Genomic DNA, 13,648 nt, shown 5'->3' with positions numbered 1-13,648 from the left:
TTTCCTTTTTGGGAAAATCAGTGCGTTGTCACAAGAAATCGTTTGATATTTTTCCATTATAGAATATCGCTTACTCTCCCTCCGCAATGGGATGTTATTATCGGACTGTGTTAACTCTGTTTATTGCTTCCATTCTGCCAGCTCTTACCATTCACTTTGGGACGGCTTTGGTTATTTTTATGCTTTAATTTAAGAGCACCGTGCTCCAAGGCTGCGCTTTAAGAAATGCCCTGAGGAGCAGAGCCAAGGGAGCCATCAGCTTAGCTGGCGGACTGCGCCAAGCTTGACACAGTGGCTTAAGAAATACTTCTCCTCCTGGAAATCCAGGCACAAACATCATTAATCTTCACAAAACCCTTGACACATAAAAATCTTACTAAACAGGTGTAAATTGTGCTCTTCCTCCTGCAGGATAGGAGAAGCGCCTCACCAACAGAACCTAGCAAATCCTAGTTGTATACTTAAGTCTTTGGCTACGTCTTCTATAACATTTGTGTCCCCTTTTTTTCTCAATCCCAATTTGCTTACCAATGCTCCCAAAACATCTGCAAGCATGTTTCAGTCTATCCTCTACAAACTTACCCCAAAACAGATCAGAAATACCGGGTGGTTTGTCTATTCGGCTCCAAAGAAACAACTGGTACTGAAGTTCACATGTACTGCCAACCCAGAGGAAAAAAAGATGTAGTGTAAATACGCCTTCGACTGCAGCGCGGTAACATCACGGTATCTTTTCTCTTCCTTTCAGTCTGTCCCACGGGAGGCGGGCAGCTCAGGGTGGGCTTGGCACAGGGGGCAGAGCCTGCCCACGTGGCAGCTGGGTCCTCGCAGCATCACATCAGCCCAGGATGCTGGGGCTGGAGGGGAAATTGGGGTTTCAATCAGAGCAAAGCCGTCAATCAGGCCCTCCCTTACAGCATTCCTCCGAAACACGTCTGTAAGGAAATTATTAAAACGAATCCCTGCTGAACCCCCCTCGCCTCCTCTGCCGAGGTGTAAATTAGAGGCGCAGGTGTGAGTGTGTGAGGTTTGTGCTGCTTTTGCAGACGAGCTGCCGCTGCTCTTCTGCATCGCTTCTTACACTTCCCGCAGCACGACGGTGCCCGAGCGCCTCGCGGAAATTCATTAAACGTGAGGCTAACATCTGTCATACGCTGTTCCTTCTCGTTCACTCTGCAGGGGGAAAATGCATGCGAGCGAGCTGCATTTTCCTTTGGTAGAGTTTATCTGCTTAAAAAAGGGGGATCATCTAACCTACCTACTTCACGGAGAGATCGTGAAGCTCACCCAGATAACACCCGGATGGCTTGGGAGAGGGCTGCAACGGGAGATCCTACGAGGTGGGAAATAACATCTGCTTTTAATGAAGAAATGATGAAAACAATCTTAAAAAAATCCCAGCCCATACGCTGTCATATTCCTTTTCCAGACCGTTTGCTATTGCACTCCCTCTATTTCGGTTACGTGCACACGCGTGTGCGTGCGCACATGCGCGCGCTTTCTGCGGCGCTCTCCAAAAGCCTTGCTGGAGCGTGCAGAGAAGGAAACACTGACCCTGCACAGCTACTTTCTGCCCAGGGATCTGCTTCACCGCCCTTGCGGCGGCGCTGGCGGCACTTTGAGAGCGCGTACAGCCGCGAGCCTGAGCTCCCTGGTACCTGATACCCAGATTAAGGCAGTTAGGCGGCCGACTGGCTTCAGCTGTCTCCTCTTCGCCTCTCCTCCTAACGTTTCAAGCAGAAGCTTGCGCAGAGAGCAAGCGAGGGGTTCCTTCACAAGCTTTACCTGCGCAAAATCCTCCAACGATCGTAGAAAGTCGTTTTTGAAGAGATTTTAGCCCGTTGCTGTGGTTCCTGCTCCAATCCAGGACCAAAGCTGAGCCTTTTGCGGGGAAACCAGCACCTCCTCGCGCAGGCTGCTTTCAGCCGCCAGCCCGGGCTGCGAAGCCCGGCGCTGGGGAGCCGCCGGGGCGCCGACCCGCGCGGCTGCCCCTCTGCTGCTCGCCCCTGTCCGAAATCGGTGGCTCAAAGCCAGCTCGAGGCTCTGTGCCCGCGCTTCAGCCCTGCAGCGTGCTCGCCCCCCACGCGCCTCCTTCGGGCCACGGGGAGCCTTCGCCGGGTCTCCTCTTACGTTTTGCTCTTTTCTCCGTCCATCTCCAGCTGCTGCTGACAGTACTGATAGCAGCAGCGAGGCAGCACGGAGCTGTTTTCAAAACCCACCTCTACTTTCATGGCCAAATTATCCTTCCAGCTATCCAAGAAGAAGAAATAAAGCCTCATAGCTTCGTGTCTGTTAATGATGCACATTATAATTATCCTCCCTCTCTGCTTTATCATCTTGCACAAAGAAATCCAAGCCGTTCGACGGCGTATTTAACCTGGAGCTCTACCTCCCTGGCGGGACATGGCTGCGATTTTCAAACGAGACCGCTGGGAGTTCGTTGCTCAATTCCAAACGTGTTTCAGGGGGTTTGGTGAATAACTCTCAGTATCTTTTAAAAATTCACGGAACTGAAACAGAGATAATTTGCAGGTTATCCCACAGTGGCAGACTGCTTGAGGTTCATTACAATACCAGTTAAATGTTATTTATCTCATTCATTAAATTGCCTCATGCTAGTTAATCATTTCCTCTGAAAAGCCAAAGAGCTGGACACGTGAGTTGCCTGGACCAGGTTGTTCTTCAACTGTCATTCCCGATGTGGAAATAATACCTAGAAAAATCTTTTTCCATAGAGCCTTAAGCAGGCAGCCAGGGCAAACAACTGCTTATTAAAGGAGCTCAGATCCAAACTTTACCACCATTCACAAAGAGCTGGAGCCGAGGTTTCAGTTTGGCTGAGGACAGACTGCTGAGCAAGGCAGAGCAAGTGCAGCTCCAACTGCCCCTGGTTTCAGTGGCCGGGGGACTGCGCTGCTCCCAGGTACCCGAACGAAAACGCTCGGTCTGAAGCGCAAAGTTACTTCCGAAGCAGGAGCAGAGAGGTTTGGGGGAGCAGTCACGTCGATGGATGAAGAAAGACCTGCTGTCAGCTCCCCGGGCGTTTAAGCCACCGGTTTAGGTGACGCACGGCGCAGCTGCTTGCGGCGCTGCGGAGAGGACGGAGACCCGCGGCCCGCGCGGGTGGTGCTACTTGGTCCAGGAGGTCCCAGCTGACCCCGTGGCGAGTCCCGACAGGCGCTGCTCCCCTGACCCCTCATTTCACTGCACAGACGCTGCACAGGGTACTGAAGGGAAACTTGTCGCTGATCCTTTAATGTTATGTTTGAGGCCTTTTTTTTCATTACAGAATAGCAAGAAACTGCTTTAAAAAAAAACAGACTCAGATTTGCTTTTGGCACACAATGCAAGCAGGCAAATTTAGAAAAATGACTGCAAGCCTTATCACAAAATTAATTATATTGCAAAAAAGTCCATCCTGTTCTTACACACATTCAGTCTGTTTTCTGGGGTGTTTCCCAAACGAAAGCAAGTTTCCTGAACCACGTTTTAAAATGCCGTTCCAACGGGCAGGCGCCCGGATGCGCGTGCCTTGCCCAGCGGGACCTGGTGAACCTCCTCATACTCCTGAGATACAAGTAGGAAAACTTTGCCTTCGCCGCCCAGATTCGTGGGTGGGAAGACACGGTGCATACATTAAACCATACTTAGCAATCCAGAGGATTAATCGCCCTGTTGACATAGGGGCCGGTGTAGAAAAAGTGACTTCCACAGGGTTGAAGTTCTGTCACCATTGCTCCTCGGGGCATCCCACGTGCCGGGTTTGACCAAAACATTTCACACGGGGATGCTGCGTGTTCAGTCCCCACCGTTTACACTTGCTATATACATACATATGTATATATATGTGTGTGTGTCCTTGTGCGTGTAGGCGCTGTACACAACCAGCACGCGGTTTCCAGCAATGAGCAGGTAGTAACACTCCCCATGCGTTACATCTGCTGTGATCTGTCAGTCAAGGAAACTACCGTGGCCTTTCTGCTGTTCTTACCAGGATCACAATAATCCAATATTTGCTATTAAATCTTGTTTCTCTCTCCACAAAGATTGATGGAAACATCCAGCTGGCGACACCTCACAAAAACTACGGGCTTGGGCTCAGCTCCTGCCTGGCGCGGCTGCAACGGGAGCCAGCAGCAAGCAGCAGGGAGCCAGCTCATAAAAGCTGCACTAAATAAGCCCAATCTTAGCACCAGCGCTGATACAAAAAGCAATAAAAAGCAGGGACAATAAAAAGGAAAAATGCGTGGCAACAACACGTCCTAGAAGCTGACATGAAAGGATTTTTAAAAGTCTTTTTAAAAAAAGACTGAGATTGCCACTCCTGGAGGTGATGGGCATGCCCTGTCCTAGCAGGGTATTACTTGCACACACACACACACGTCAGCTTATATTCATAGCCCGAAAACGTTACTGTCAGCCATACGCTCCACAAGCACCAGCAGGATTTTGGAGTCTGCTGCCCCCCGACGCAGCCCCGTTGTTGCACCCGCACCGCTCCCGTCCTCACCCTCGCCCGAGCGTGCGTCGCAGAGGGAGGAGGAGAATTAAGCTTGGAAACGCTGCCGCGTCGCCCCGTCCCGCTTGCAGCGAGCTGCGGGCGCGCCGGCTCGCCTTCGCTCTCCCCAGGTTTGCCTCGGGATTCCTGAGCGTCTCCTGCCGGCCGCGCCGTCCCGGGCGGGCGGTAACCCAGCGCCGCGCGCTAGCGCCCGGCCCTAAAAGCTCTGCGCCGGGAGCCCGCTCGGCCTCCTCAAACTGCCCGCCGTTTCTTCTGACCTCCGGGAACCCAAACAGCGCAGCGCCGCCAGGGCGGACCGCGTTTGCTGGGCCCGGGAAGAGCTCCGCAACTGCTGGACCAAAAAGCCTGGCAACGCGTGCGGAGGCGAGTACCTGCCTCCTTCAGCACTTAACTTTAGGTATCTGGTTTGAATAAGTCAACATGACTAGGACTAAAATAATTCTTTTTGTTTGTTTGTTTGTTTGGCCATATTGACTTCTGTCAAACAGATACCCAGATGTTTTCACAACTCCAGAAAATGAGATTACTGCTAAATTAATTATCTGCTTATTTAAGGTGCTCAGATTTTTCTCTCTTGAATGCCTGCTGTGTCAGCGGTGCTGGCTCCATAAATACAGCGTGACAGTGTGGCAGGCCGGTGGGACCCTGAGCGGCCCTCGCAGTCCCCCTGGGCACAGTTTTCGGGCACGACCAGTGACCCAGCGGGATCGCTGCTGCACGACCCTGCTCCTGGAAGGAGCCTGTTTTTTCCAATAGGCAAGAGGTCTCCGTTTGCTATGAATTACATCCCCGCAATGTGCTGCGAATTAGACCGTTCACTTACCAAGTCAAGACCATTCTCTCATGCTGACGCAGCACTTCTGAGCTGTTTAATATATTCTGCAAGCTCTAGTAACGCGTTTATACGGGCCCTGCAGTGGCTGCTCCCTGGACCAGAGGCAATACCCGTGTCTCGGCTGAGACGATGCCCTGCATCAGCAGGCTGCAGAAAACGTCTCCTCCAGGCGGCCTGGCCAGAAATGTGATGTGGCTGCGACAGGGCAAGGAGCTGCTGGGGACGCAGGACGCTTTCGTCCTTCCACACAGCTTGCCTTTCACCGAACCACAGCTTCAATTTCCTCACTCTTAAGGACATGCTGATGCTCCATTTTGATGTGGGCATTTGCAACTACACTGTTAGGATCCAGGAACTCGGATCATGATCACTGTGCTCCAACCAGAGTAAGCAGACCAGGCCCCATGTTGCTTTCAGAGCTGGTGACCTGTGCTAGGTCCAGCTGCTGCCTTCACAGCTTCCCTGGTCCAACGCGGTGACTGTTCAGCCGCAGTCATCCCCTTTGTGCATCATCTCTGGTGTACATGTTTCCTCTTAAATAAGCTCTAGGTGTGGAACCAGCAGGGATGGTGGCAAGGGGAGGGTAGATGGTTGATGCAACATAAACACCGGCCTTGGGAGGCAGAAGCCTAACGCATTTGCACCAGTGATTGAAGGGAGGCTCGCTGCAACTGTGCAGGGGTTTCTGCCACATGGCGAAGTCACCAGTAGAGAGATGTGGGGTGATAATGGTGGGGAAAAGTGTTATAATCCTTCCAACACTCCCCCAGTCAGCTGCAACTCCTTACCCGAAAGCCACACCATCCCTGCACAGGGCACCACCGAGGTCAGTAGCTGGAGCTTTGCATGGATGGGCTCCAGGGTGGCTTAGGGGCACCTCACAGAGCCACTTCTCCAACTGACCCAAGACAAGGATAACCATGGTCTACACCACAGGTGTGTGCAGAGAAGAGAAACTTCTCAGTGTTTCTAGAGGAAAAATCCACAGAAGCAGCACAAGTTCAGTAGCATTAGGTGAGTATCTGCAGTCAGGAGGGGTTGCTGCACGTCACATGAAGCTACTTGCTGCCCCTCTCCTGGTGGTGCCAGCTACCGACCCAAAGGTGTTTGGGCCCAGTGTTGCCACCTGCTTGCACTACCTTCCAGACAGCTCAGCAACGCTTGATTTTGGCTGGATTTTGGCATTGGCCCCTCCGCAGCATCGGCACAGGCCAGCCCAGGCCTGCCCAGCTCGAGGGATCAGTTGCTGCCGTACAGCCGCGTGTCCCTGCATCCCCGCGCTCACACAGGAACGCAGAAAAACTACAGCGGATCAAGTCTGATGTTCATGATCTGGGATAGGAGAAAGCACTGGGTCATAAGACATTTCACTGAGCCAAATACAGGAATAGGAAAGAAATGAGACATTTCTCTTGCTTTCCAAAGTTTTGGAAGTTTAAAATTATGGTTGCTGCAGTTGCCTTTCCTACATGGCAGAGAAACATCACTTCTGACTAGTGTCAGTGGGCCTCAAATTAGCCACCTAATGGTACTTTTCAGACAAATCTTATTTCTCTCCTCCTTTCTCATGCCCTCAATTTAAAGCTTGCAGCGTTCTTAATCCCCCAAGACCCGAAGCAGACACTTGCCAGGGCCGCATGAATAGTCCCATTGAAGTCATGTGCTTCGACTTTAACCGCGTGCCTGAGAGTTCGCAGAATTGAGGCTGTTGAGCCAGAGGTCATCCTGGGGAGAAGCATCTCTGACACCCCAAGTGGAGTGCAGAAACTCAGGCTGCCAGGATCATCATCATCATTTTTTTTCCTCTCTCTCTCTCTCTCTCTTTTACTTACAGTTTCCTGCAAGCGTGCAGACCCCTCGAGGCGCGCGTGCTTACAGGCTGCTCCGCAGGCTGTGCAGCCTTGCTCTACTCAGAGGCTTTTTGCAGACATTTCAGCATTACCCGCAGCATCCTAAATGTCTCCTGACCACAGTTTCAGAGCCACTTGCCTGGAGGGTTGAAGCTCGGGGGCCCATGCTGGTGTCCCCACGTCTCAACGCCCTATCACCACCAGCTCGTAGCAGCCAGTCATGATCCCGAGCGGACCACGGTGTTCCCTGCGGTGTCATTCACCGATGGAAGAGGTTGAATAATCCCCAAGAGGAGGCGTTCAATAAAATGTTTCATTTCTACAACAAACACTTCCTAAAGGGTCCTCGAAAGCACCGTGCTGTTGGGCAAACAGAAACTTTAAATAACTTGCAGCTATTAAAAGCCAACATGTTCTTGTACCCTCTACAGCCATAAAACCTGCAGGAATCAAAGTATTTAAAGGGAGGGCACAACACCCGCTCGCCTGGGCCGTCTCCGTGCTGCCATAGGGGGACGCGGAGGGCTGGCCAAGTCCCTCCGTTACACTGTACACGTCGCTACCGTCTCGCTTCTGGTGTTTCCAGCTTTCCCCTCGGAGCGGCCCCGGAAGGCGCTGCCGGTGCGGGCAGAGCAGGCCGACGTGCCCCAAAGACGAGGAGCAGCCAAGGGTTCTCGCAGAGCGGTATTTGTGTTAGAAGATGATCAACTCCGAGGCTTATTGCAATCACATAGTATTTTTTGTATTTTTAAATAGAAGCTATAAAATCCAGGAAATGTGGATTTATGGCCTACAAAAGGCTTAGTTACAGCTGTGACCTAGTACGTTATATAACTTTATTTACTATTGGCCTTGGATGACGCTCCAGCATCCCGCTAAGCTTATTTTGCAGCGTTTCTTTATATAGACTCTGTTAAAAATGCAGCAACGTTAGATGCAGATGCAGGGAGGGGATGCAGCCTCGGTTTCCGAGGGGCAGCGAGAGCCAAGCAGCGCCGGCTGCCAGCTTCTCCCGAGGAGCGCGGCAAACGCTGTCTGCGGGCGGACACGAGGCCGCGGGGCACGGCGCAAAGCCTTTCCCTCTTAGCCCCTTTAGGCTTCTTAGGCAAAAGCAGCCCGAAGTCCCCGCAGGGGTGGTCGAACGGAGGGCCACGCTCGCCTCTCTTCAGCTTTTTACGAGAGCCAACGAGCTGCCCGCGACCGGCGCGTGCGGGGCACAAGAGTTGCTTTAAAAATGGAATTTGTGCAAACACAGAGAGGAAACTGCAGCAGCCGTGGAGCATGAAGTCACACGTCTGCTTTCCAAACACCAAAGCTTCCCCCGGAGAAAGACGTGCTGCAGCCTGTGCCCCACGGTCAGAGCTTCGGTACAGAGCAGCTGGATGACGAGAAGGAAGAGCAGCACTTAAAAAGCCCGAGACTGAGCCTTGTTTGATTAGTTCTTGCACGCTATAATCATTTCAATTAGCTTTTTAGCCCTGATTTTCCCTTTTTGGAATCAGCCTGACAGTAGATCTATAATTTACGGCGTGTAGACACCAGCCTAAAGCAACACTGTCTGAGCGAGCAGTAAGATGCGCAGTCCTGCTTCGAATCACGAAAGCCCGCTGCTCCAGGCACAGGGACGTCTGTTTTCATCGCGGTAGGAACACGGAAATGAGTTGCACCTTTGCGGGTAGGGCGAGCCGAGCCAGCACTGCCAGCCTTTGCGAGCTGAAAATACTCCTTAGGACCACTCGGATTTAATTCCTCTATCTCCTTTAAGATCACATCTGACAGTGTTTGCAAAACCCAGCTGAAAAAAATGGGAGAACTCTCTATTCGAAGTGCTGCTGCAGGGCCAAAATACTGCCCCAGAGCAGCTACAACTGCTGCCTTACGCAAGAAGAAGCCGTGCGTAGGTCCTCTGCCCTCCCAGCGCCAACTGAAAGGAGCTTTCAGCCCCCAGAGCCCTGATCCTCTTGCAGAGGGGCTGGAGGAGAACCCACACTGGCAAGGTCTGAGGAACCATCATATTTCCCAGGAGAAAGCAGCAGGGATCCTGATGCAAGATTTACATCGCCAGGCCTTCGAGCACAGCTCCCGGAGCGAGCATCTCCCCCTTCACAACTCACCGCAGCAATTAAACCATGGCTTTGGCCCAAAGTTGACATTTTGGGTTTTATTACAGATCATGGTTGCTATGGTGAAATGACCTTCCAAGCACCCTGAAAAGTTCAGAGATTTTGGCTGAGAAATAAAACACTTGCAAGAGCTGGTCATTTGACTTGGTATTTCAAGCTGATTGCAGGTCAATTTGACAGAACAAATTTACCCAAAAGGCAGCAAAACTGATTCCCTGCCCATCCTAACGTTTTATGGCAATGTTATTGCCAGTGAGGAGTTTGTGGCACTGGTTGGATGCCACCGTGGATGTTCCCAGTGGTGCCAGGCTAGGGTGCAACACAACAGCAGAAAAATGCAGCACTGCTGCATTCTGCTGTCCAGGAGAGTAGAAACTTTGGTCCAGATATAAACAGGCCCTGATCTCCTTCACCCGCTGCTCTTGAGCAGTGCTTGCATTAGGGACACAAAGAAAAAAGATCCTGAGCCTTTTAAAATCCTCTGTAAGGCTCAATAAGGAGGTGACATGTCCTGGTGCCGGCCACTGGCCATCACGTGGGCTGGCTGCCCAGCGAGCACGTGCTGCAGCCATCGGCCAGGAGCTGCCTTGGACTTCATCTCAAGGGCTGCACCTTTTCTCCCTGGTGCCTCCACGACACAACGGCTTTTCCGACTCCCTCTTCCCACTGCTGACTCCCTGCTACAAGAACAGCATCGAGCATGGTGTACTCCAAGTTTCCAATACCATTCCCAGGCCTGACCCCAACCTTATGTCTTCTCCAAGGCCAGGCTGGGCATGGGACCCTGGCCCACAGCAGCCTTCCTCCACCGGGGGAATTAAACATAGGCCTCTGCAAAACGCACAAGCACCCACGCAAAGTGTTTACTTGTGAGCTGAGTCAACCGGCATCTAATGGTTTTGCGGCTAACGCACAGCTCGCTTCTCTTATCTCAGAGATTTTCATTATCCTCTGGGAAATTTTGACAAGAATTCAATTTTCCCTGCCCACGTATGCGTCCTGCTGTTTGCTCATCAAACACATCCATTAGCAGCCAAAAAAAAGTCCTCAGCGCTTTTTCCTCTCCTGTCATCCGCCTCATATCAGCCTTTAACCACCTTTTCCCAAGGCAGCTCCAAACCCGGCACCAGGCCCTGGCAGCCACCACCATGGGCCAGGCTCTCCTGCCGGCGCCAGGCTGCCGTTTCCCTCCCAGCCCGGGAGTTACCTCGGAGAGCTGCAGCTCTTGGAGGCCAGCGGCACCTCTGAGAACCATGGGGGAACACGGTCCAGGTATTTAAACACGGTCCAGGAAGCCGTGAAGTCCCCGGGTGCTTGTGGGCTTCACGGACTTCGTTGCTGTGTGTCCCACCAAGCCCGGGCCAGCCGCCCCACGGCCACCGGTGGGCTCTCGACTCCTGCCTGAACGACAGGTTCGGTACCAGGAGGAAAAGCTGAGAACTAAGGAGAGAAATAAGTTCCCTCCTTGCGACACTGATGCTTTTGATTGACCCCACTGGAAACACAGGCACAGTAACTCCCCCCAGATTGTGAAGGGGTTTTTGCTAGGCTTTGCCCCATCAAGCCTTGCACTAAAGAGGGGCTGGAAGCTGCTAGACCACCTGCCCCGCGCCCTGCCCTCCTCCCCGCGCACCCTTTCGCTCCCAAGCGCAGCCCCCGTGCCAAGGAAGGCACCGGGGATGCAGCAGCGCAGTACAGCCGGCGCGCAGGGCTCCAGCCCGCCAGCGCTCTGTCCCGGCCAGCGGGCCGGGGACAGAGGCACAAGCGGTTTCGCAGACCCGGAGACCCAGCGAAGGGCCCCCAGCCACCACGCCGCGTCCCTCCCTGTCCTGGCCCCCAGGCGCTCCCCGGCAGCCCTGTGCTGAAAGGTGGAAGTGAAAAGCAGATGTGGAATCCGGGAAGCTTTCCAGCAGGGTTTTTTTTTTTTGCCTTGAAACCTCAGACTCTGCAAGAGCCTCTGCAGCAGCAGCCGCCGCTGGCACAGCAAGGTCCTGTGTGCAGAGGTGCCAGGTGCGCAGCGGGTACAGCAACACGAGACCAGCCAGCAGCAGCCGCTCGCCCTCTTGCTACAGAAAACACCTGCAGCCTCCCAGGTCCTTGGGCTTAGTGGTGCTGGAGGGAAGGGGGAAGTCGAGGTGCTCCCGCCTACGAGGGGGACATCGCAGGGGAATGCCGGCTCCCTCAGCATCGCAGCCCACCATGCGACTTTTAAAGGGCTGCTCTAGCACATGCAGCATAAAGCGCCAAAGCCCAGTTGCTACCCGCTACTCCAGGGGATGTTAGAGAGCAGAAGCGTCACATCCCCTCAGCCAGCTGAACTTGAGCAGGACTCGCTTAAAGCCTGGAGAAGCAGAAGACAGAAGAAATGCTGAGCTTAGGGCTGGCTGGAAGTTCTCCATCATTACTGCTGCCCAGGCACGAGGGCCGGGAGGGTCAGAGCCCAGCTGGGGTGGCAGCAAATTCCTTCCGGCCCCGTGACCCGCAGCACTCGCTACTCGTGGTCAGCACATTCAAGCTCCATCCCATAGGCACACGGGCTAATGGAAACCCAAGCCCAAAGGGAAGGATGCACGTAGATCGCCTCGGCACAGGCGACGCGCAGCGCCCGTTTCTCCAGAAAGCGCCTGTCCGGCCAGTTTTCGCTCAGCACTCCCCTTTCAGCAGTGAGGACGAGCCGGGCCTCTAACCACGCTGCTCAACACTGCCAGACTCGCACGGGACCTGAGGCCACAAACATGCACTTTTAGGAGCTCCGTGGAACGGCCGCCTGGCCTGCGGCGCGAGGTGCACAAGCAGCGTCGCAGAAAACTCCTTTCCTCCCGCTCTACCTGGCTCACGCCTCCTTCCCTCTCTCTGCAGCGCCGGCAGCCAAGGCTGGGGAACAGCACAGCGAGGAGGAGGGAAGAGCACGTACTCCTCGCTGCATAAAGCCAGCTCAGGACTTGCAACTCCAAATTAAACTCCACTTATGGTTTCATTCTGAAGATAAGTGATAACTGGTCATCAGGACCAGCACTCAGCCCAGGACTGAACTGCAATTCAACAGGAACACTCAAACTGGAAGAAAGGAGGAACTAAAAAAAGATTAGGCAGTGTGAGCATGTTTAAAGGGAAAGAGTGCCCCGTTTCCGAGCAGCGGGTGCAAGCATCCGAAGCAGTCCCAGGCTGGAGCAGCAGCTCTGGATCTCCACCACTGTGCGGAAGAGCGACAAGAGACAAGAGCAGCGGCCTCGAGCCAGGGTGCTTGGCTGCGGCTCTGCCGCAGGGGCAGACTCATCCCCACAACATATCTTAACCACCAACAGCGACTCGGACACAAGGGAGAGCAAGTTTTGCAACATTTGGATCACATGCCCAAACGCTTTTCTTTGCCTTGGCTGTTGACACAACAGCTTTGCCTTGAAGAGCTGTTGCAGGGGGAGAAACCTGCAACTTGGACATCGACACAGAGGCAGGGAGGCGAGTATACTACAGCACAGCAGATCTCCCCTCTAGGTCTGAGCTGTCTCTGAACTGCAATAGCACCATCTTGCGTTTACAGTGCAGCACAGAGCGCACAGAGTCCTGAGAGCTTTTAATCATGTTCAGAATCACAAGCAGGTAACAGAGAGCAACAAGCCACGTCAGAGCTCCGATCTGCTCCTGCTTCTCACTATCACTTTACAAAGTACTACGAAAAGCAGGAAGCCAATCCCTCTTACAACTAACTTTAAAGAGTTAGTGTAACCATGGAAGATTGAAATAAACCTTGAAGGTTTGAATCTAGAGTATAATCCAAGGGTAACAAGTATTTGCAATGGTTTAAAAATTCAGTTTAAGTGGCATTCTTAATATCTTAAGCTAATTGCAGTGCTATTAGCATTTCTCTCAATGCAGAATCTGAAAAATTCAGTTACTTACCTATATGCAGAGACTAAGGTGCTGTAAGGGCTGGGAAAAGAGCTTAAACATCCACAGAATAAAGATTTATGCTCTCTCTTCATAGGCAAGACCTGCACAATGCCTCAGCACAATGCCGTGACACAGCATGCACGTGAACAGACCCGTCCTACGGGAAGTTTGTCAGCACATCTGCTCTAGAGGTCTAACAAGAGAAAAATCTTAAGAAAGCACCAGTAAATGAGTAAAAGGAACGTTTTAAACACCAAGATGATAAAATACCAAGTTGCTGCAACAACGGTGATGGACAACGGGGAATGGACAATGGAAGATAGTTAAGGCCATCTACAGATGGCATGGCATAATTTGAGATCCAGTCAGTGAATGCAGTTTTTCTTCAGCATTCTTGCGTTTACCTAGTATGAGATATTAGTTGACATAT

Source organism: Rhea pennata, chromosome 19 (assembly GCF_028389875.1).
Source record: "Rhea pennata isolate bPtePen1 chromosome 19, bPtePen1.pri, whole genome shotgun sequence".
Taxonomy (NCBI): Eukaryota; Metazoa; Chordata; class Aves; order Rheiformes; family Rheidae; genus Rhea; species Rhea pennata.
The sequence above is the reverse complement of the archived record's forward strand: the minus strand, read 5'-3'. Positions refer to the sequence as shown.